We start from the raw sequence: 23967 nt of genomic DNA on the forward strand, positions 1-23967 counted from the left end.
AGATTTTTTGGTCTATATTTTCTTTTATAACAGGACTATTATTGGAAATGTTTTGGATGACTACACATTTATAACCTATATCAAATTGCTTGAACTCAAAGTTTTAAAAGTGAATGTTAAAATTATTTTTACATGCAACTGGGGAAAAATAAAGCACTGAATAATTTTTTTAAAAATAGCATTCTAGAGTCTGTGATATTCACTATCAGTTCTTTCTCTGGAGATGGAAAGCTTGTTTCATTGTTAGTTCTTTAGGATTGTCTTGAATCATATTGCTGAGAATAGTTGTCACTCATAATTTTTTATCAAACTACATTGCTGTTATTATGCACAATGTTCTTCTGGTTCTGTTCACTTCACTGTGCATCAGGTCATATAAGTCTTTTCTGCTTTTCTAAAATTATCCTGCTTGTCATTTCTTACAGAACAATAGTATTCTTTTACAAGCATATACCACAGCTTGTTTCACCTTTCCCCAACTGCCGAGGCATCCTTTTGATTTCCAGTTCTTAGCCACCACAAAAAAAAAAACAAAAAAACAAACAAAAAACTGCTGTAAATATTTTCATATGAATAGGTCCTTTTTTTCCTTTTAATGGATGTTTTTGGGTTTTAGATTTAATATTCTGGATCAAAGGACGCTCCAAAATGTTCTCCAGAATGATTGGATCAGTTCATAACTCCCCCAACAGTGCATTAGTGTCCAATTTTTCCACATTCCCTCCAACATCAAACATTTTTCTTTGTCATATTTTCTGATAAATGTGAGGTGATACCTCAGAGTTGTTTTAATTTGCACTTCTCTGATCAATAATGATTTAGAGGATTTTTAATATGACTGTAAATAGCTTGTATCTTTTTATCTGAAAACTGCCTATTCATTATTCTTTGACCATTTATGAATTGAGAATGACTTACCTTTTTTATAGATGCGAGGCAGTTCTCTGTGTATTTGAAAAATGAGGCCTTTATAAGAGATACTTGTTACACATATTTCCCCCTAATTTTCTGCTTTTCACATAATTTTGGTTGCATTGGTTTTGTTTGTGCAAAAACTTTTTAATTTTTTATAAGTAATTTCCTTGTGATATTACCACTTATATATGAATCATGTATCCGTTTTGACCTTATATTGGCACATGGTGTGAGATGTTCATCTATATCCAGTTTTTGCTATATTGCTTTCCAGTTTTTCAGCAGTTTTTGTCAAATAATGAGTTTTTGGACACAGATATTTGTAGTAACATAATCTAAAATTAAACAAGTATTTGCTAAGTGAAAAAAGTAATTCTGAAAGTCTTCAGGGAATGTTCAGTGTTGAGTGTATGTCTTACAGAAATGCTTCAAGTTGGGAGAAAGAGAAGGATGGAGGAAGATGTGGGTAGAGAGCTGTCATCAGGAGAGAGAGAGAGAGAGAGAGAGAGAGAGAGAGAGAGAGAGAGAGAGAGAGAGAGAGAGAGAGAGAGAGAGAGAGAGAGAGAGAGAGAGTGGAGGGAGGGAGGGTGAGAGTGAGAGTGTTTTACAACCCAGTACATTAAATGGATAAGGAAGCCTCTGGGGGAAGAATCCCAGAGAGAGCCAAATTCTAAAGAAAAGCCCTGTGAGACTGGTTGAGACGATGACAAGGGCAACCCTGGTGATAATAGTGACATGATGATGATGATGCTCGTGGTAGTGATGATAATGTTGAATGTGAATCTGCATTTGTTTTTTATCCAGTAAATTCAGATCCACTTTGGTGAGTAATTTGGGCTTGCAGGGTACCTCAGGGTGAGCAAAATAGCCAAGGGATAGACTAGGATCACAGGCAACACCCTGAGGAAGGGTGATTGAGAAGGTGTCAGTGGCTACTGCACCCGAGAGTCATTTTCTCAGCTTTATAAAGCCTGGAGAATATGACAGTTGCCCAGACCATGACACAGTTCAAAGAGCCAGTCCTCTGGCCCCTAGAGCTACCACAAAGCATCTGACGAAGATCTTCCTCAGATGCTTTGGCTGTGGATGGGAGGAAGGGAGTGAATTAGTCCATTAAACATGATTATTAAGAGCCTACTATCTGCCAACTGTTAGATGAGGAGCTAAAATATTTTAAATAGGGAAAAACCTGTTTCTGAACTCAGAAACATGCAAACTCATTTAGATCTGACATGAGGAGCAAATGGGCGTTTGATCCTATGCAGAGATCTCAGTGACCACGTCCTGCTCCCCAGCATGGAACCCCCCTTAATGCTTCGTTGCCACTGAGGATGCTCTGTGGTGAGGGAGCGTAGGATGCCACATGTGCATAAAGGCCCAAATATCAGGGAAGAGATGCCCAGGAGGAAAGCCACCCAGGGAAAATAGGAGTGTTTATTTTGAAATTGCCTATTGGGCAAGTCCTGCCGGGAGAGTTAAGGATGAGAGCTGTCTCACCTGGGGGTGACTTGCCCTGGTCCCAGGAACAGGATCCACCTGTGCAGTACTAGGAAGACCCACAGCAGCAACTAGTTGCGCTCATTCAGGAACAATTTCTCTTGCATCTAACAGGAGTCTGCTTATAACCTCCAAGCGAGGGGGAGCTCACCACTTTCCGAGGCAGCCCTTCCAGGCTGGGATGGTTCATATGGAAGCTCTTCCTGACCTCAGGCCTAAATGACCCTTTGTGCTGTGTCCCTTCCCCCACCCAACCATCCTTCAGGGCCGAAGAGAACAGGCTGAGGCCTTCCAATTCCCCAAGAAGAGCCAGCGTGTTCTCTGGGCTAAGTCTCCCTTCTGCCCCTCTGACCTAGCTGTCAGATCTGCCGGCCATCGCGGCTCCTGCCCATTGCCTCTTTCTGGGGACGTCAGCTTCTCTGCGGAAAGGGCTGATGTCCTTTGGGTTCCTGGAAGCCAATGATCCCATCTCTGCAGAAGCTCGGCTGAAGGGCACAGCCAGCGTACTGGGCTCCCAGCCCAGGCCAGTGTCTGTCTGTGGGAGAAGTTAATGTGAGTCCGGCCAGAAGGTCAGAAGATGGGCCACAGGCTTTCTGGGAGAAGCATCCTTTCCCCGGACTTAGCATCATTTTTCTTAACAGGAATTCGCCAGCCGGACTGACAGCACCCAGACGTCAGCAAGACCAGACCTCCGTCGTCTCGTTTCCTGGAATATTCCATTGACGATGAGCTGGTGCATTGTCATCCTTGTCTCTGTAACAATTCAGTGACATTTTATTGTTGGCAAGGGAGGGCTGGCCTCCCACCTGCAGGCTCCCCGCCTACCGCTGACCGCCATCCACCCGCGTTTTCGCCAACCTCTTCCTTTCTGCTCTCCTGCTTCTTCAGAGGTATCGATAATTAATTGCACCAGCTCACCCACACTAATAAAGCTGGCCATCCACAAAGCAAATCTGTATTGCTTAATTTTCGGTTTGAGAGAAGATAACCACTGAAAATTAATCATCTGTGGAACGGGAACTGAGCAGCACTTCTAATCTCAATGAACATCACCAACCCATTAGAGCTATGTGTTATAATCAATTCACGTAGAACTGTATAATTTATTAGCTCCAAATTATACCAACTACCTATTAGCCCTAATAAAAATTGAAATATATTCATCAGATTAAGGAAGAGAATTAGCAAAGAAGAGATCTTGATAGGACCAGGAAGTGATGACAACTGGATGCTGGGCAGAAGAACGGCTCGTGGAGGAACATCCAATGGGACTCGCCACAGTAAACACTGGACTAAGAGTCTCCTCTCCAATAGCAACCAATCACAAATCATTTGTTAAGCACCCACTATGTGCCAGCCCTGTGCTAAGTGTAAAACACAAAAAGAGGTAAAAGAGTCATTGCCCTCGAAGAGATTACGGTCTAATGGAGACAACGTGCAAGCAAATGTATACAAAGCAAGATAAATACATACACACATATATGGGGAGAGAGACAGATAGATAGAGAGACACAGAGACACACAGAAACAGAGACAGAGAGAGCTACAGAGAGAGACAGAGAGAGACCGACACAGACACAGAGAGACACACGCAGAGGGACACAAAGAGAAAGAAAGAGAGGGAGGGAGGGGGGAAGGGAAGGAGGAAGGGAAAGAAGGAGGGAAGAAGGGAAGGAGGGAGGGGAAGAGAGAGAGCGAGACAGAGACAGAGACAGAGAGGGAGAGAGGGAGGGAAGGGTGAGGAACCTTTACAAGGTTGGCAGGTGCCCCGAATGGGACAGTCAGCTCCAAGAAAGCAGCCAGTGGATCCCTGTCCCTCTAGTAATCGACAGCTCTAGGCTCAGCTAGCACTGCCTGGGAGCATGGGCTGAGGAGAAGCTTGAGCTCTCCACCAATTCATTCTGGAATCGGAATGCAGATCAAAGCGTACTTTTACATTTTTTCCCTTATTTTTTTTGGTTTTGCTTTTGTTTTTCTCTGTATTATTTTTCAACATGACTAATATGAAAATATGTTTTACATGACTGCAAATGTATGAACTTTAATTAGGTTGCTTGCCCTCTCAAGGAAGGGAGAGAAAAAAGGAGAGAGAATTTGGAACCATTAAAATCCCAAATTAAAAACTAAATTGTTTTTACATGTAATTGGGGAAAAACCTGAAGGCTTAAAAAAGAAAGAAAACCACGAATAACCTGAAACACAACTTAAATTCTAAGAAAGTAGATTTCAAAGGGTCAAGAGAAAAAAATGAAAATTTGAAAACACAAAAAGCAACAATTCTAATAAGGAAAATTGTTGACAGTGATGGAGATATAAAGGGCATTCCCCAGACAACTTGGACTTCTAAAAAGTCATCCCAGAAGACAGAAGAAAGGCCAAGAAACATGATTAAAATTTAGAGCGTGACATGGTCCTGAAACCCAGCATCAGGAGGGTGAAGTTCAGAATGGCCTCAGGCTGGTGAGGGAAGCTGAGGGTGGCTGACAAAACATGTGCCAAACAGGGCAACTGGGGAGGCCTCTTCAGCACTTCAGCGGTTACCAAGCATTTGCGACTCTAGGGCATTTTTGTGGGGCCATCACATCTGCGTGATTCATCCCTCCAAACATCCATCCAGCCAACATAAAAGTCCATTTTGCACAGGAGGAAGCAGGGACGGCAAAGGTTAAATGGCTTGTCCATAATGACCTAAATGGCAAGAATCGGAGGCAGGAATCAAGCTCCGGTCTTTGGTTCTTGACCTGCTCCTGTAAGTGTAAAATCTCTCCCCGGCTCGCTGAAAAACTAGGAAAGGCAGACTTGTATACTTATCTTGGGCAGGGTTCTGTCTTCCCTTCCGTGGGATAAATACTCTCACTTTCATCAAGTAATCATCCCCCACCGCCCGGCGTCCTATTTCTACTCTGCTCTCTTTCTGCTTTGTCAATGCCTCTCCTAAAATGGGACACTAATTTTTTTCCTGGAAGTTCAAAAGTCAGAGGATCCATTAAGGTAATGTGTGATTGTCCTTTGTGAGCTTAGAGGTCAGCAATGCATCGGAAGCAGTACGAGCTCTTGGCCAGTGGATGTGGCCTGTAGGTCCGCTTCCACCGGAGGAGCCCGGAGGCAGAGACAGGAGAGCTGGCCCAGGGAAGGCTCATGGATGGGCCCAGCGGGGGGGGGAGCAGCCCTTCCTGCCCCCCATGAGGACTTCTCCGCTGATACCCTCCATGCAGGGAGATAGCAGCGCGAGGAAGACCCGTCCCCGTCCTCGGAGAACAAGCCCGGAGGAGAGGAGGCTGAGATGCAGCGAGCATCTCCTAATGTCCCGCATCCGCACGGCAGCTCAAGGACAGAGAGGGCGTCGCTGACCCTTTGGAAAAGCCCATTCCATGACTGGGTGAGCAGCAGCCCAGTGTGAGGCCCTTTAATATTTATAGGCGACATGATGGGAGCAACGTTCTTCATCAGTGGACTAATCTGAGGCTAATTTAGAATAATTCGCTAATGGCCGTCACTTAGAAAAAGGCTTCATTCTGCGGAAGTATTGTGGAACAATGGACAGACGAGGGTGCGATGATTAAATAGAAATAGCTCTTGTGGCGGGAAAGGGGACGGGCAGGCTGGGGCAGGGAAGCCAGGGCCGGAGTGAGCCCGGCACCCGCTCTGTGCCGCCACCAGGCTGACTTAGGGAGCTCAGTGGGCTGGATGCCCTTCCATAGACGCCGGAGCCCGTCGTGCGCAGGCAAAGCGCTGGTTCACAACAAGAGGATGCTCTGGGAGCAGATGCTCCAGGTGCGTCGGGAGACCCCGGGCCAGGTTTTAGCTACTGTGCCCAAGCCCCGGCATTCTCCATCAAGGCCCAGTGCACACCAGAGACCCTCCTTGTGTTCCTTCAGCACTTTGGGGTGAAGGGAAGGTGTTCTGGTGCCTCCTTCCAGGATCCTTGTTCCAGGTGGGTAAACCCCTCGTTGGGGTCTCCAAATTTCTGGGTAGTCTTGGGTTTAGACAACTCTAAGTTCCTTTCTGAATGTAAAGCTCTAAACGCGTCTTCTTGGTCTAAATGGGGTCGGTGTTCATTCACTCAGGCAACAAACCCACACAAACAGCCCGGAGCCCTGCTCCAGTGCCCGGTGTCCGGGCAGAGGCTAAAAGGCAGACCGCCTCTGGCGGCCCTTCATGGAGCCGCTCTCCGTCCCCAGCCAGCCCAGGGTGCGCTCTCCTCTCACAGCCGCGTCCAAAATCTGGGATTAATGATGGGGCTGCCTGGGGGCCGGGCGTCCCCTCCTCCCGGCGATACCGCCCGTCTGGCTGATCCGAGGAGACATCCCGGGAGACCCGGAGGAGACCCGAGGCTGGTGCTGGGCCGGCTCTCCGCCTCCCGGGCGGGCCCAGGGAACCACCTTTCTGTGGATCTGGACCTCGGAGCTGGAGCACCCTGAGAGGAAACGTCATGTCATGCAGAGATGTGTCCGAGAGGTTCGGGAGGCCATCGATTCCGTCCTGTCGTGGGGGAGGGCGGTGATGAAAAGCCACGTGTGGGAAAGTTCAGCGGCATTAATCTTGTCGGTGCCCCAGAACCCTCCGGCCCAAGATAGATGGCTCCGCGCTGATGAATGCCGCTTCATTAGGAGAACTTAAAAATGCCATTTGTCTTCGTGGAAAGGAAGTGTTTGTACATTCCCCGCTTTGCTCCGGCCCAGCGGCGCCGAGCCCAGCTGGCCTTTGGGACGGACCGAGCGGAGCCTGACCAGCGCGGAGCCGCGGCTCGGGCCGGCCGGAAGGGAAGCTCCAGAGGTCTGGAGCGGGGATTCCTTCGGGGTCTGGCTGCCTGGTGGGCTCCCCAGGACCTGGGATTCTCCGTCTGTGCCTGACAGCTTTGAGCTCACAGAGAAAGCAAAAAGAAAAATCCGGAGCAGATTCATGACCGAGAACACCAGGCGGAGCACCTTCCTCGCCATGTCCGCACCAGTTCGGACTCAGCGACTCCGCCTGGTCCGGCCAGTGCCGGGGCCCAGAAGGCAGAGGGGCGGCTCTGGGCGAGGGTCGCTTGGGGCCGTCGCTCGGGCTGCTCGGTGCAGAACAGCTTTGGATCCCAGGGTGACGGCGGAGGGGCGTCCTTGGGGGCAGCTCGTTAACTGCCCCCAGCCTGGTGCAGCACTCAGGCTACCAGAGGCCTTGCAGGGAGAGGGCACAAGCAGCGGGCCCTGGACCCAGAATTCAGGCTCCTTCCGGTCGGAGGGTGGCCAGGCTGAGTGCCGGGCTCCCAGGGCCCTGGCTCTGGCAGGAGAGCACGCTGCCAAGCTCTGGGCATTCCCAAGGCGGGCATGGCGGGGTCTCCTCCCTGGGGTCCTCGGCTTGTGGCAACCAGCTAAGGGTCTAGACGGAGCTTTGGAGTCAGGAAAACTGAGCTCGGCTCCAGCCTCGGACTCTTAGTCACTGTGTGACCGGGGTAAGCGCCCTGCCTGTGTTTGCTTCTCTTTTCTCATCTGTAAAATGGGGGCAATAATGGCACCTCCCTCTGCGAGGGTAATAGAGGTCGCGCCCTTAGCACAGGCCCTGGCGGGTAGTAGCAGGTAGTGTTAGCTACTGTTGTTATCATATGTTATCAATGTCATTGGGTAACAGTTCTGAGGTCCCCAAGGAGTATTTATTAAGCACTTATTGTGTGCCAGGTCCCACACTAACGGCTGGGCATGGGGAGGCGGGCAGGGAAGACACAATGGACAGCCGGGGAGGGCAGCCTGGGAGAAAGGCCTTCTTACACGGAGGCTCCAACTGGAGGGAGGGGCCTTCTGGGGGAGATTCCGGGGCGGAAGGGAGGGTCCAGGTGGGAGAGAGCACTGGGGGACAAACAAACCCCTCCTGGGCCCTCAAAATCTCCCGAAGTGCCTGAAGGCTGCTGGCCGGTTCTCCATGTCCCAGTGTGTGGGCTCGCACATGTACAAGTTAATGCGGGCCACAGAATGCGCTTGCTGGACCTGGAGCTCTGCTCCCTCTGTGCCCACGGCCAGCTGACCTCCCTCTTTCTTCAAGAGCCCTGGCCCGTCCCCCGGCCCTCCCCACCACAGAGGTTTCCGGGGCTCCGGCCATCTGGACACTCTCCTTGGAGTTCTCTCTTTCGGTTCTCCATCTGGCTTCGACGTCCTCAAAAACACGCCTCTGGCCGAGGCCGCCCGGTCTCCCGCGCTCCCGGGCCTTTCGGTCAGGGTGCCCGCTGACCTAGGCACACACTCCGCTGGCACGGACCATCAGCCGCGGGCTCTGAGTGACAGAGAGGAAGGCGCCGCCGCGCCCCTGAGGAGCTCCAAGCCCCGGAATGTCTCCTTTCATTCGGCGGACGTTTGGCGAGGCTGTGGAGGGTCCGTGGGTACAGAGCGTCATATACACCGTGTCATATACACCTTCAGATTTGGTCAGCGGCCAGTCAGTTTTGTTGTTTCTCCCCCTTCTTTCAAAAATATTCTTTGCTATAAGGGATGTCTCTCTGTAGGAGGGAGAGGAAGGGGGGACACTGGGAGAATTTCAGGCAACATTAAAGCCCAAAACACATTTATTTGCTCAAAGCAAGAAAGAAGTTTTATCCCGTTGCTCTTGGATGCGGAGCTTCCTGCCAGGTGTCGGGCGATGTCCGAAAGGATCCCGGAGGTCGGAGCAGCGAGCGTCCTCAGAAAGGGCGAGGGAGGAGGCAGCCGTGCAGCCGGCTTTGAGCCGGTAAAGGAGAGGAAGACATCTAAGGCAAAGGGGATGTTGGGAGCAAAGTCTGGAGGTGGAGAAGGAGGCGTCCAGTGTGTCAGGATGCAGCGTGGGGGAGTGAAGGTTATGGAGACCAAGAAATGGGGTGTATGGCTACTTGTGGAAGGTCCTAAGGAAATGGCAAAGGGGAACCCCCCCAAGTGACCAATCAGGAGAGAACAGAGTCCTGAAGATAAACAGGGAAGGCCTGTGCAGCTCAGGACCGTGCTGGGTCTTCCTCAGGCTCCCACGGGTGGTGGTCCCATGGGTGAGGGAAGGGAGCTTCCCCCTCACCTGCACGCTCGCTGACTCCTCCCTCCCGAGGGCGATCGGGGTTCCAGAGCTCGATCTCCACATGGCTTCCAGACCTCCTTGAAATGAATTGCTCCAGCTCAGGGGAGAAGCCAGACACTCCGGGTCTTCGTTGCCATCCTCCTCTTCCACATCCCCGCTTGTTGCCATCCTGAGCTGCCTTATCTGCCAGGACAGCTTTCCTCATTCCCCCCAGGCCGTGGGGATGTCCTGTCCTGATGTAACCTTCCTGACCTCTCCATGCACGTGGCAGGGTCTCTGGTCCTGGACTCCTTCGTTTAAGTGGAGGAAACCGGAGCCCGAAGGCTCGATGACATATGATGCAGCTGGGACTGGAACCGAGGCTCGGGACGGGCTGTTCTTCCTAATGCCCCTCACACTGAGCATGAAGCCTTGGGGCTCCTCCCAAGCCTCACAAGGGACTTAGTCTGGGTTGGATGGAATTTGGAAATGGCCAGAAATGGGCAGCACCGGAGGTTACAGAGGGGGAAGAGGTATGGGGGCACATAGCAAGACAGACAGACACTGGTGGCCCCTGATCTGCCCCGCCATGGTACGGCTCCCGGGCATATGAGAGAGACAGGGAGGCTGGGAAAATGCTCCTTACCTTGACTGTTTTGGACCCTTGGAATAAAAGTTCCCCCATTTTTGCCAGATAGAGTCCTAACCACCCTTCTAGGCTCAGCGTGAGCCCAGCCTCCTCCCACCAGACAAGATGGCTCCTTCCCTCCATGTTTCTTTCCCTCCTTCCTTTCTTCTCCCCCTTCTGCCTTTCTTCCCCCCTTGTTTTCCTCCCTCCCTATTTCCTTCCTCCTTGTTTCCTTCCCTTCTCCAACGTTGCTTTCTAACCTCTCTTCCTCCCTTCTTTTCTCTCCCTGCAGCTTTCATCTCTTCCTTCTTCTCTTCTCTCCCTATTTACTTTCCTTTCTTCCCCAGTCCCTCTTTCTCTTCCTCTTTGCTTACCTCTTTTCCTCCTTCCCTCATTTCTCTCCAATCTCTCTTCATTTGATTCTTCTTCCCTTCTTTCTTCCTTCCCTCTCTGCTCCCTTTTGATCTCATTGTTTCCTTCTCTCTCTCCGTCTCCTCTTCTTCCTTCTCTACTTCCTCCCTGCCTCCCTTCTCCCTTCCTTTGTTTCCTTGTTTCTCTCTTTCTCGGCCTTCCTCCTTTGCTTTTCTGATCACCCTCTTCTTGGATCACTACGGTTACTCCTCCATCTTATTTCCTTTCAAGACCATTAGCCATGTGATGGTGTTTTCTGGGCAGGAATACAACAACACAGAAACAGAGCCATGAAGTGAAGCAGGGCAGGACCAAGGAGAGCGTCCTCTCTTCCTCTAGAATGTTTTCTTTCTGGATTTTGGCCACATCGTTTCTGGGAAACATCAGAACTGTTCTTAGGCAGCTGGACAGTGACAGGGAAGGGAGGAGGAGCCCTTGACCTGGCACGGCTGCCGGGGCTGTCCCTCGGCTTACCTCACTGAGCTACCACTGCCTTTGGGCCCTTAGGGCCGGATGACTTAGAGGCTTCCCCACCCCATTACTCACGAAGGCTGTGTCAAAGGACTTGGCTTTGGTGTGTTCCAGGAGCCAAAGGAAACTTCCACTGCTGTCCAAAACCAGACAGTGTGTCTAAGCAAGGGCGGGGGGCTCATCCCCAGGGGACAGCCATCAGCCCATGAGTTCACAGGAACTCTGGAGCTGGAAGGGGCTCAGAGGCCAGCTAATCGAATTCTGTCATCTTGAAGAAACGATGAGGAAACTTTGGTCAGGGCGCCAATGGACGATGACACGGTGCTTTATAAATACTACCTGATTCTCAGTACTGGCCTCTGAGGTGTTACCTCTGTTTTACAGATGAGGAAACTGAGGCACAGAGCAGCTTTTAAGTGACTTGTCCAGAATTACAATTCAGCTTTTCCTGCCTCCCTCCACTCTAGAGTGCCACCTCTGCTACTCGGGGGAAACTGAGGGGAATTACTCTCAGCTCACTTTCTAGGTGATGAGGGGGGGGCATGGATTCAATTGAAGAGAGAAGGGAGGGTGTTCCAGACAAAGGTCACAGCCTGAGCAAAGGCCCAGAAGCAGGGAAACCCAAAGACTTGCCTAGAGTCATGACTCACGGGGCCAGAGAAGTCCAAGCTGACGTGTTCTGTGATTCACAAAGATCTCGGAGGGAGGGGTCTGGGCAACGAAAGCCCTCATCTTGCAGCTAAACAGTGGAGGCACGGGCTAGTGACGGGGGTGGAGCAAGATCACTCAGTGACAAGGCTGGGGTCCCATGGCTTCCCACTCCCTTCCCCAGCTTACCGGCAGAGACTCCAATAGCTGAGATCACGGGCAGCCCGTGCCCCTTAGCCAGCAGGCAGCATGGGGGAGATCGGGACTGACTGGCCAGAGCACGGGGGAGCAGCCTCTCTGGGGCACGCCCCCCACCCCCCAGAGAAGGGGCCTACCTGAGCAGGTGGCCAGGGCTGCATCTCTCCATCTTCTTCTGAAAGATGTGGGTCATGGAAACAGATAAGATTTCTTCTTCAAAATCAATAGTTAATAAAGTTAACTAAAGCCACAGGCCAGGAGATGGAGGGCGGTGATAAATGTAATGATTAACGCCAGCCGGGTTTCAGCCTGAGAGGGATAATCCCCTGGTGGGTCTGCCAGCCCTCCCCCACCTCCTCTCCTGTAGGTCTCTCCCAATGCTCCATCCTAAATCCCTCCCTCCCTGTCCTCCTTCCGACAAGGCCCCTTAGGTGGGCAGGTGATGGGCTCCTGCTAGAACCAGAGCCATGCGGATTCAAATTCGGCCTCCCTTCTTCCTTGCCATAGGGGGAAGCTCGGGGAGGCAGCCTCCCGGGGCCTCGGTTTCTTCAGCCCCTGCTGACCGGCCGTGCCCTGATTGTCCCTCAGGGTGAGGGCAGCAAGTTGTCGGGGATGCCAGAGAACTTTGCACACTGGAGGTTCCTGGGCCCAAGGGAAGGAGGTGGGGCCAGAGAGCCCGTGGGGCGCCTCGGTCCCGGTCCAAGAGGTGTGGTTGGGAGCTCAGTGGCGGGGCCCAGAGCCCAGAAGAGCCATCATGGAGGGAGGGGACGCATGTTACATCAAAGGACGTCCAACTGCCTCACTCAACACATCATTTCATTGGCGTCAATAAGTGCTGGCCAGAGGCCGGGAGGTCAGCCCTCCATGCAAAGCTTAATGAGGACACAACATTGATTCATTCAACAAATATTTACTGAGTCACTGGCAACAGCCTTTAGCTCAGTCCGGAAGCACTGGCTCCTCAAGGAGCCTTGGGAGAGAGCGAGCTGCCCATCACTCAGCTGTCCGACCAACACGCATCGGGGCACCCTCGCCTCCTCCTGCTCTCCCCCGGTCAGGGGGACAATGTCCTCTAGTCCCAGAGTCGACACCCGGGTCTTCCCAGAGCCCCTGTGAGATAGAAACACACGGGGAACAATGTCCCCCAAAGTGGGGGCTCTTCTCCTGGGGGCTTAGGGACATCTTCGCTGAAGTTTTCTTGTTTTCTGGGGAAGTCAAGTTGCATTCGGGGTTGTTTGGAGAGTGGATGTGGAGTGGAGGCCGGCAGACACTGGGGAGCAGGTGCCCGGGCTGCGGAGCACAGATTCAGCCAACTTGTGTTGCCATTTTTGGGAAGCCCTCAGCTTGTTTATTTCCGAACCCAGAGGGGAACAGGCAGGGGAAAACGGAATTTTTCCTCCATTGCCTCCCTCCCTCTCACCTGCCAAAAAAACTCCTGAGTCTCTAATCCTCTGGAACTTTTCCATGATCCTGCCCCCAGGGACTCCAGCTCTTTTCTACTTCAAATTTCTGGCCTGACTGGGCCTCACCTGTTGTCTCTCTGCCCACTGACTCCCTTGCCATCCAGGACCTCCAGTGAACGGTGCTCCAGACTCTCCTGCTTCTTGAATTCTCAGTACCAGCGGACCCAAAAGAAGCCCGCCCCCAATTCACCCTCACACACTTCATTGCATTGTGGGGGATTACATTGCACAAAGCCCTTGGGATACCCAGAGAGCACGACAGTCAGTTCTCGGGGATCTCATAGTGCAAAGGGAGAAAGTGGACAGAGGCTGAGGAGGAGGATTCTGGGAAAGCAGAGGAGTTTCCATCCCAGATGGGTAGGAAGTGATTCACATCAGCTGGAGAGATGTAATGGAAAAGCGGGGTTTCCACACTATGGGAGAACACATGGGGCATTCATCACAGAGCTGGGGCACCGGAGGTGACGGAAGGCACACTGACCTGAGTGAGGGGAAGGAGCCAGGTCTGGGGCACCGGAGGTGACGGAAGGCACACTGACCTGAGTGAGGGGAAGGAGCCAGGTCTGGGGCACCGGAGGTGACGGAAGGCACACTGACCTGAGTGAGGGGAAGGAGCCAGGTCTGGGGCACCGGAGGTGACGGAAGGCACACTGACCTGAGTGAGGGGAAGGAGCCAGGTCTGGGGCTTCGGAGGTGATGGAAGGCACATTGACATGAGAGAGGGGAAGCAGCCAGGTCTGGGGCATCGGAGGTGAGGGAAGGCACATTGACATGAGAGAGGGGGAATAGTTGTTTGCCTAGAAGGAATCCCCATGAAGGGGAGACAGCCAAACTAGCCCTGGACAGGGACATTGCATGTAGATTGTGGAAGGACCTCGGAGAGGACCAGAAGTGTGTCCTGAAGGTGATTGGGAGTCCCAGGAGGAATCTGAATGGAGGAGGGACATCATAAGGTCAGTGAGCTCAGAAGATGGCCCAGGGCAGCTTCCAGAATGGATTGAAAGGGAAACTAAAGACAGGAAGAGAGCAGAAGGAGGCTTCTGCGCCTGCTCCGGTAGGAAGTCTAGGCAAAAGGGAGCGGGGTGTTCTGGGGGGTTGATTGCAGTGAGAAATGAGGTTTGGGACATATGCTGTGTCCTTACAAAGGCAGAAATAATAAGCCCGTGGGTTGGCCAATCAGAGGGAGATCTATTTGTCCTAGACGATTAGGCGTCTGAAAGCTCAGAAAGATCATGGCGTCCTTGACCCCGGGAATGTCGTGAAAGAGAGGGGCAGGTTAAGGGGAATGCTGGGTATTTTGGAGCATTTGGTATTAGGTCCTGGAGGCCATGGGCTGCCTGGAGGGTGAGTGAGGACAAGCGTTCCTGTCCTTCCAGAAGATCACTATGGGGCTGAATGGAGGACGGACTGGCATGGGGAGAGACTGCAGTAGAGTCCTAACCTGATCCTCTGACCGGGCTCTTTCCAGGCCTTTCAGAGAGGCCAGAAGGGTTTTCCCAAAGGGCATTTATGATAACTGCGCTCCATTTTCTGTCCTCTCTGCAGCCTTTGACACAGTTCATCACCCTCTCCATCCTCTCCCCTCCCCTCCCTCTTCCTTCTCCCCCTTCTCCTTCCCTCCTCCCCCCTTCCCTCTCCTCCTGTTATTCCCTCTCCTCTGCTTGCCCCCTTTTCTCTCTTCCCTCCCCCTGCTCTCTCTCCCTTCTCCCTCAGTTCTTCCCTGCCTTCTATTCTTGGAACATCATTTAAGTCATCTCCATTTTGGGCCCTTTCTCTTTGAACTTCTTTTATCTCATTTGGCAATCTCCTCAGCTCCCCTGGGATCAATTAGCATCTGGATTTCACCTTGGGACGCCTCCTAAGTCCGTAAATCCAGCTCTATCTCTATCTTTCTGTGGAGATGCAACAATCATATCGCCGGCTGCCTCTTGCACAGGCTACCCCCCAGACGGCTTAAACTCAGTGCGTCCCAAACTGAACCTATTATCTCTCCCTCCAAACCCTCTGATTGCAGAACTCCCTCATCGTCTCCAGGGCACCAAGATTCCCTTAGTCACCCCCTCGAAATCTCCGTGTTATTCTTGGCTCCAGATCCGCACCGGTCCAGCAATCACACACCTTGTTATCTTTGCCTTAGCAGCTTTTCTTCTCCAGACCGCTCCCCTGCTCTCTGACCCTCCCTGACCCTGGAGCAGACCCTCATCCCCACACCCCTGGGCTGCGGCAGTAGCTGGGGGGGGGGCTCCTCACCCCGGCTCTTCCTGCTCCTCATCTATTAAACTGCCCTAAAACAAGCCATCCTCATGTCACCTCACAACGCACAAAGAACAGTGGCTATTTACTTATTATTCTGCGACTGACTCTAACACCCTTTATTTGGCTTGGAAAGCTCTTCGTGATCTGACCTCTTCCCTTTCCAGGCTCCTTCTAGCCTCCTCCCTTTGGAGCATTGGCAGCCTGGTGATGCGCGCTTTCTTGCTGTCCCTTCCACCGGGGACTCCATCTTTCTCCCCCATGGCCTTTCTCTGGCATTCTCTCCCTGGCTTTCCTGGGATGCCAAGGCTAGGGCTGGCAGGATGGATGCCCTACCCCAGCGTGTCTGAGGCACGAGGAGGAGTATGATCTCTCCTTCCCCCATCAGCTGGGCAGCTCGGCCCCAGGACTCACCTCCATCTTGTTCAACTGCTAATGTCAGGGGCCTGCACCCTAAGAGCCAATCTCCTGAGAAAGAGTAGAATTCCTTGTCATTCTGTGTAAGTTTGCTCTTGATCGGAAATGGACCAGTGGACTTACCTGCCCAAGTAGAATGCTCTCCAGATACGTCCAACCTGTCATTCTGGGCCATTCCTTAAATTCTTCGCGTTTCTATATTGTTTTAAGGTGGACAAAGAGTGTTCCTCACAATAAGCCTCTAACCCTCTCCCGTCTCGGTCTGACAGCACCTCTTCCTTCGTGCAGCGCTTGTCCACGACTTCTGGCTAACGAAGCAAATCACTTTTCCTGGCCCCCAAGATCCCCACCACCCTTCCAGCCCCCTCCCACGCCGCTTTCTCCTGGGAACTCCCCAACTCCAGCCACACGGGGTTATTTGTCATTCCCTTAAAAAGTGCTTTCTTTATCCAGTCTTCTCGAAACTTCACTCGCCTCTATTTCCCTGGTTTCCTTTCTGATCTCTGCCGGACAACATCCCTGCTTCAGATGTCAGTTCCTCAAAGAAACCCATCCCCTTCTTAATCTGAAGTCAACTAGTTTGCTCTCTCCCTCCCTCTCTCCCTCCTCCCTTCCCTCCCTTCTTCCCCCCTGTCTCCCTTCCTCCCTCCCTCCTTCCTTCCTCTATAGACGTGGGGGTGGTTGGAGCGTTAGGAGGCAAAACTCTCCTTGCACAAACTTTCTCCCTGGCCAGGAAAGCTATCCCAAGCAGGGATGGGCTTCCTCCTCTCCCTGAGGGTCCTCAAGGAAAGGCTGGCCACGGGAAGGGCTTAAGCTGACCCCCTCTGGACGCTGAAACTCTGCACCCACCGTTGTCCTCAGCCAAGCATGGGCCTGCCGCGGACCCCTCAGCCATTGCCTCCCTAGAGAACACGGTCCCTTGGCATGAGGTTTCTAACTTTCCTTTCCCTCCCTCTGGAAGCACTTGGCTCCCCCAGGGGACCCCCATTTCTGCACTCCCCCCGAATGATTTCTTAGTCTCCTTTGTGAGGAGGATAATCATTCTCTCATGTATCAATGCTGTCATTTCCTATTTTCCTGCATGTTCAACCCTCTTCGTGGGAAGCTCTCCACACAGCAAAAGTTCTGTTAATAGAAGAAAAATCATGGAAAACTTTTTGCAAATGGAAGAAAACCACTTAATTTACAAGATCCGGAGCTATAAAAGCGACATGATTCTCTGGTTAGCTGTGGATGGCTCCAGGCCGGGGATGGCTCCTAGCCAAGGACTGGCCAAAGACTTCCACCTGGTTTGGTGAGCAGCCTCCGACTGGACTCTCCCTCCTCCACACCTTGCCTTCCTCACTGGAAGAGCAGGCAGATTAGACAAGAGGAGTCCTAAGAGGGGGTGGGGGAGGGAGGGATGTCTCCATCTCCCCCCCTCCCACCTGCTCTGGAAGTTCTGGGTTCTCTGGAGCACCAGAAGCCCTGACTGAAAGTGGAGGAGGCACTTAGCAATGGGTTTCTTCCCAGCTTAACCTGAGCACCACCTTTCTGCCCAAGACCTTTCCTTATCCCCTCCCCCTTCTCTAGGGTCCAACTCTCCGCAAAAATTGCATTTTTCATTTATCTTGCATGTAATCTCTGTGTTCTGATAGAGGATGATGTTGCCCTGTGAGAAGGGATATTCCGGGAGAGCAGGATCCAGAACCTGGTCCAGCCCCGGCCCCAGAGCATCTTTGCTGCTGTTAAATTTGCTACGTCCTTTTCTTTCATTTAAGTGAATTTTATTGCTGTTTTCTGTGTCTTCCATCCTCATGGTAGCCCTTCCCTTCTTCCTTTCAGAGCACCCCCCCCACTGAACAAAGAGTGTGATTTAAAGAGAAAAAGAAATCACCAGCACAGATCGATACAAGGAGAAACAACCCTAAAACCGGGTGCGATCTGTAAAACCCTTGAAGGGAGCTCCTCCCATTTACCCTGCTGTCTTTACTGGGTCTTTGTGGCTCTGCTTCCTTCACTTTGGGTCAGTGGGTATGGATCTCTCCAGGTGTCTCCTTGTCACAGGTGTCACAACACATAGAGTGGCCGGCTTGGAGTCCGAAGAACTGAGTTCAAACCCAACCTCAGACACTGATCAGCTGTGTAACCCTGAATTATCTCAGTTTCCTCATCTGTAAAATGGGGTAATAATTGCATTTACCTCCTGAGGTTGTCATTAAGGTTCAAATGAGATAAAGAACTTAGTACAGTGCCTGGAACATGTTAAGAATTCTCTAAATGTTCATTTATCATGTAATATAATTTGTTCAGTTTTTTTTCCCAATTAATGAGCATCTACTTTCTTGCCAATTCTTTGTTATCACAAAAAATGCTGCTATAAATATTTTGGGGGCATAAGAGGACTTTCTTATTATTAAAGGATTTTTTTTTTGGAATTTAAGCCCAGTATTGGAGTCTCTAGGTGAAAGGAGACAGACATTTTGGTCATTTTATTTGCATAATTCTAAATTGCTTTTTAAAATGATTGTACCCCTTCACCATCAACAATGTATTAGTGTGTCTATCACTTCACTACTGTCCCAGCATTAAGTATTATTATTTTCTGTCATTTTTGTTAATTTGCAGGGTGTGAGGTGAAAACTCAGAGCTGATTTGATTTGCAGTTCTCTTATGATTAGCAGCTTAGAACACCGTTCCCCATGGAAATGTAAATAATTTGCAGTTCTTTTGATATTTATGTTGTCCATAACCTTTTACTTTTATGTACTGGGGAATGACTTAATTTGACAGGTAGATAAATTGTTATATGTTTAAATTATAATATTTTTGAGTTCTGAAAGTGCTATTCCTCCTTCATTACTACTCCTAATCATTTCCTTTGATATTCTAGGTTTTCTACTTTTCCCAAATGAATTTTATTATTTTATCAAGGCCTATAAAGTTTTCCTTCAGTAATTTGATTATACACAGGTCAATCATGATGCTGCCTTTCAAAGGAAAACCGTACTTTATGTTTGAGCCACGCAGACAACATGCAGGACTAGAAACTTTTTCTGACCCTCACAATCTTCAAACCTCTCCAAATAGGGAGTATGCAAAGAGCATTTCAGAATAAGTATAGGAACCATGAATCAAATGATAAATGTCTACAATAGGCAGAAAGGAAATTAATAATGGAGAAATGAGGAAGAGAAATCTTTCTTTAAAAGCACCAAAAAATGGAGATCTACAAGCCTACAAAATAAGTTGAAGAGAGAAGAAGGGTTTTACTTGATTACTTAACTTTGAAGGGGAAAAAAAGAAAAAAAGAATTAACTAGAATAAAAAGAAGAAAGGATAAAAGGACTAATCAGTTAAGCACAATGTGAAAAATTAAGGAAAATGGTAACAAATTAGGAGGGTAAAAGTTGAGAAGAAAAAAGTCAGTAGCAATGGGTTTTCTTTAATTAGATTAAGCTAAAATAACTGATGAGCCAAAATACTGTGTTTACATGCATATTTCTTAAGGTCAAAATTAGCGAAAAATCATAATTTAGATCAAATATTATCAGACAAAAATAAAGAAAATTATGAATATAACGCATAATTTTAAATATGAATGTTTTACTAAACAATCCAATAATATTAAAGAATGATAAATTAAATAACAAAAAAAAATCCTATAATCTATGGCTTATAAGAAACACATAAAAAATACACAGAATAAAAATGAGAAAATGAAGAAAAAAAAGTTTACTATGTATTAGGCAAATCCTGCCCTCCCCCCCTCCAAAAAAAAAAAAAAATTGAAATCATACTATAAGACAGAAAAAAATGAAATTTATCTATCTGAGAATATAAAAAACTATATTATGATGATAGGAACTTTAGACAATGAAGTGGTATCAATATTAAGCAATAATGTTTAGCTTCTAAATGTTTTAAGAAAAAAATAAGTGAAATACAGAAAAGCACTAACAGTAAAATAACAATGGCATGAGATTTTCATGCCTTTCTCTTAGCTTTAACAGGAAGATAAAAGGGAAAATAAACAGATGAACAAATTTTGGAGAAATGAGAATTAAAACAGCTGTAGCATCTTCTAAATGGAATTGCTAAAGAATATATATATTTCTCAGCACTACATATCATACCATGTATTAAATCTCAGAGATATCACAAACAAATGTAAAAAAGCAGATATAGTAAACACATTTTTTAGACAATTGTTCAATAAAAATAATCTGTTCAAGGAGCATAAGCAAAAACATAGATAAAAAGGATTTCACAATGAACATAAACATAAAACAAAACATAGACATATTTCTAATTTTGTGAAAGAAATTATAAAGATGAAACAGCATGCTAAAATTTGGGGAATATGGTTAAAAAGTCCTCTGGGGGGAAATTGCACACACACACACACACACACACACACACACACACACACACACACACAGTTCAGTGTCTCTCTGTGACTGATCACACCAAAACCAAAACAAGCTCAGAGTGCTCTGCCACAAGTTGGACAGATCTATAAACATACATTAAGGGAAAGGGAAAAAAGAGGGGTTTAATGAACTTATGATATCTTTTAAAAAAATAACAAGGCCAAGAAATAAATGTACTTAAACACAAAGAGGGCACATCAAAAACTAGAAGCAAACTGTGAGAAAATGATAATTAAAATCTGATTTTTTGAAAAGACCAACAAAATTACTATACCTTTATCAATCTGATTAAAAAGAAGGCAGAAATTCAAATTAATGAAATATTAAAGAACAAAGTATAATCACAACAAAACAGAATGAAAACAACCGCAAAAGCAACTATGCACAGTTACATGCCTATAAATTGGAGAACACACAAAAAGAATAACTTTGAAAATATAAACTCTCCAGATTGATAGATCAAATAGAGATCTTAATAATCCAGTCTCAGAAAAGTAAATAGAGCAGTCTTATAAGAACCACCAATAACCTCTGTGTGTGTGTGGGGGGGGTATGTGTGTGAATTCTTGGTTTATTGGTCCTGACAGATTCATGGAAGAATGTTACCAAACTTTAAAAAATATATATTTCTTTTGTTTTTTATTTATGGGATATAACAAGCATTTTCATAACATAGTGTAACAAATAAAAATGATTGCACATGAAACTGTAAAACTGTTATGTACAACTTGCTATTTCTTTTAAATAGATAATAAAGTTATCACGTAACTTTCTTTTATTTTTTCATTTTTTTCTTCCCTTTCCTCTACTCTAGGACTATCATTAAATACAAAGTGTGTGGGCAAAATCATTCTATACATCTATTTATCAATTTTTCCTCTGTATGTAATGTCTTCCTTCATGTGTTTATAACTAATTTGAGTATTTATAATAGTCAAAATAACTTGTTCATTCAAAATCATTTTAAAAACAATGTTTCTATTACTATAACAGTGTTCTCTTGGTTCTGCTCATTTTACTTTTCATTATTTCACCCAAGTCTATGTTTTTCTAAGATCATGATAATCATCACTTCTTAGAATGCAGTAGTATTCCATCACAATCATATACTACAATTTGTTCAGCCATTGACAACTCCACAATTTTTAGTTCTTTGCCACCACAAAGAGAACTGTGATAAACATTTTAGAACACATAGATTTTTTTCCTTTTACCCTGATCATCTTTGGAAATAGAACTGGTAGTGGTATTTCTGGGTCAAAGGGTACAGGCAGGTTCATAACTCTTTGGACATAATTCCAGATTGCTTTCCAAAATGGTTGCATCATTTCACAATTCCACCAATAAAAATGTCCCAATTTTTCCATATCTTCTCTACCACTTACTGCTTTCTCCTTCAATCATTTTAGCCAATCTGATAGATGTAAAATGATATCTTAAGATTGTTTTAATTTGCATTTCTTTAATCAAAAATGATTTAGAGCATTTTTTTCACATGACTATAAGTCATTTTGATTTCTTCATTGGTAAATTGCTTCTTCATATCTTTTGATAATCTATCAATGGATAAATAACTTTTATCAAGTTTTAAAGAAAAAAATACTAAATACCTACTAGAGTCCTTACATACCTCAAATAGCTTACCTGAGACAGCAAACATATAAATACAAACAAGCTACAAATAGGACAATTAGGAAACAAGAAGGTCAATAGAAGGAAGATGCTAAAATTAAGAGGAGATGAAATAAATTTACTATAGGATGTGGGGAGATTTTAGTTGGTCCTAAAGGAAGACCTGGAGGTAAGTAGGTGTAGCTGAGGAGGGAGAACCTTCCAGGCATGAGAAAAATTGCACAGAATCTTGTTTATGGGACAGTAAAAAGATCAATGTCACTGGATCAAAGACATATGTTGGGGAAATAAGGTATAAGAAAACTTCCAAAACAGGAAGGGGCTAATTAGGAAGAACTTTGAATGCCAACAGAGCATTTTTTATTTGATGCTGAAAGTGACAAGGAGTCAATGGGATTAACTGAAGAGGGGAGGGTGATATGTCCCACCTACACTTTAGGAAAATCCCTTTAGTTGCTGAATGCAAGATGAACTGGCTGTAAAGGACTAGAGATAGACAGACTCCCCCAGGAGGTATTATAATGGATTGTGACATGATAAGGACCTACACCTGATGGGAGCAGGGGCAGAGGAGAGAAGGGGCCATATTTGAGAGATGTTGTGGAGGGGAAATCAACAGGTTTTGGCAACAGATTGAATGTGAGGGAAGAGATGTGAGAGATAGTGAGGAGTCAACACAATGCCCAAATTTCAAGCCTGAGAGACTGGGAGGATAGTGTTGTCCTTCACAGTAACAGGGAAGGCAAGAGGCTGGGGAGACTGTAGAGGGAAAGATGAGTTCTATCTTGGATGTATTGAGCTTAAGATGTCTACTGGAATCTAGCTTAATGTATCTGAAAGGCAGTTAGAATTGTGTGACTGAAGGTGAATAGAGAGTAAGGAACAGGATAGATGGAGTTGTTTGTGCTTCTCCAGGGAAACAAAAGTGGGGCTGAAGAAGATCCTGACTCCAAGTTGGAAAGTAAATGTATTGGCTTCCCCATAGCGGGAGAAATAGTGATTATGATCTGCTGTACAAACATCTATCTCTTTTTTTCTACTAAAAATATGAAAGAAACTCATTCACATTAAGAGATGAATGTCATTCACATTGAAATAAAAATGTAAAAATAAAGTCATCAAAATAGAGATGGTAGACACAGATGCTATATACAGATTTAATTACAAAGTACTCTTTAGATAGATAAGAATCTTTATATAGCTAAAAGAATATTCAGTGCTCATGTTTGGGTTGTGCCAATATAATAATAAAAATGAAAATAGTGCCAAAGTTAAATTACAGTTTTATTGCTATGCTAATCCAATTGCCAAAAAGATATTTTTACATAACTGGATAAAATAAAAACTATTTAAAAATTAAAAAAAATAAAATATCCAGAAAACAAACAAAAAAAGGTGAGACATAAGGAAAATAACACTTCCAGACCCCCCCTCTCTCTTTCTCTCTTTCTCTTTCTCTCTCTTTCTCTTTCTCTCTCTCTCTCTTTCCTCTCTCTTTCTCTCTCTCTTTCTCTCTCTCTCTCTCTCTTCCTTTCTCTCTCTCTCTCTCTCTCTCTCTCTCTCTCTCTCTCTCTCTCTCTCTCTCTCTCTGTCTCTGTCTCTGTCTCTCTCTCTCTCTCTCTCTCTCTCTCTCTCTCTCTCTCTCTCTTCCTTTCTCTCTCTCTCTCTCTCTCTCTCTCTCTCTCTCTCTCTCTCTCTCTTTGTCTCTCTCTCTCTCTCTCTCTCACACACACACACATACACCATTGGTTAAAAAAAGAGAGATAGATTAGAAATAGACTAGAAAAAGAAGAATCAGAAATAATAAGAATCAATAACTTAGTATTAAAGTGGAAAACATAAATACTTAGGGAAAAATCCTTATTTCATAAAAGTTTCTAGGAAAACGGAAAAGAGTCTGATAGAAATAGGAATTAGCTTAACATCTTATACAATATTCTACAATATAATATAAATGGAAACATAATCTGAATAATTAGGATTATCATATTTAAAAAATAGAAAAGAAGCCAATCATATATCTCTCAAAGCTAGG

The sequence above is a fragment of the Sminthopsis crassicaudata genome, chromosome 2 (assembly GCF_048593235.1).
Source record: "Sminthopsis crassicaudata isolate SCR6 chromosome 2, ASM4859323v1, whole genome shotgun sequence".
Classification (NCBI taxonomy): Eukaryota; Metazoa; Chordata; class Mammalia; order Dasyuromorphia; family Dasyuridae; genus Sminthopsis; species Sminthopsis crassicaudata.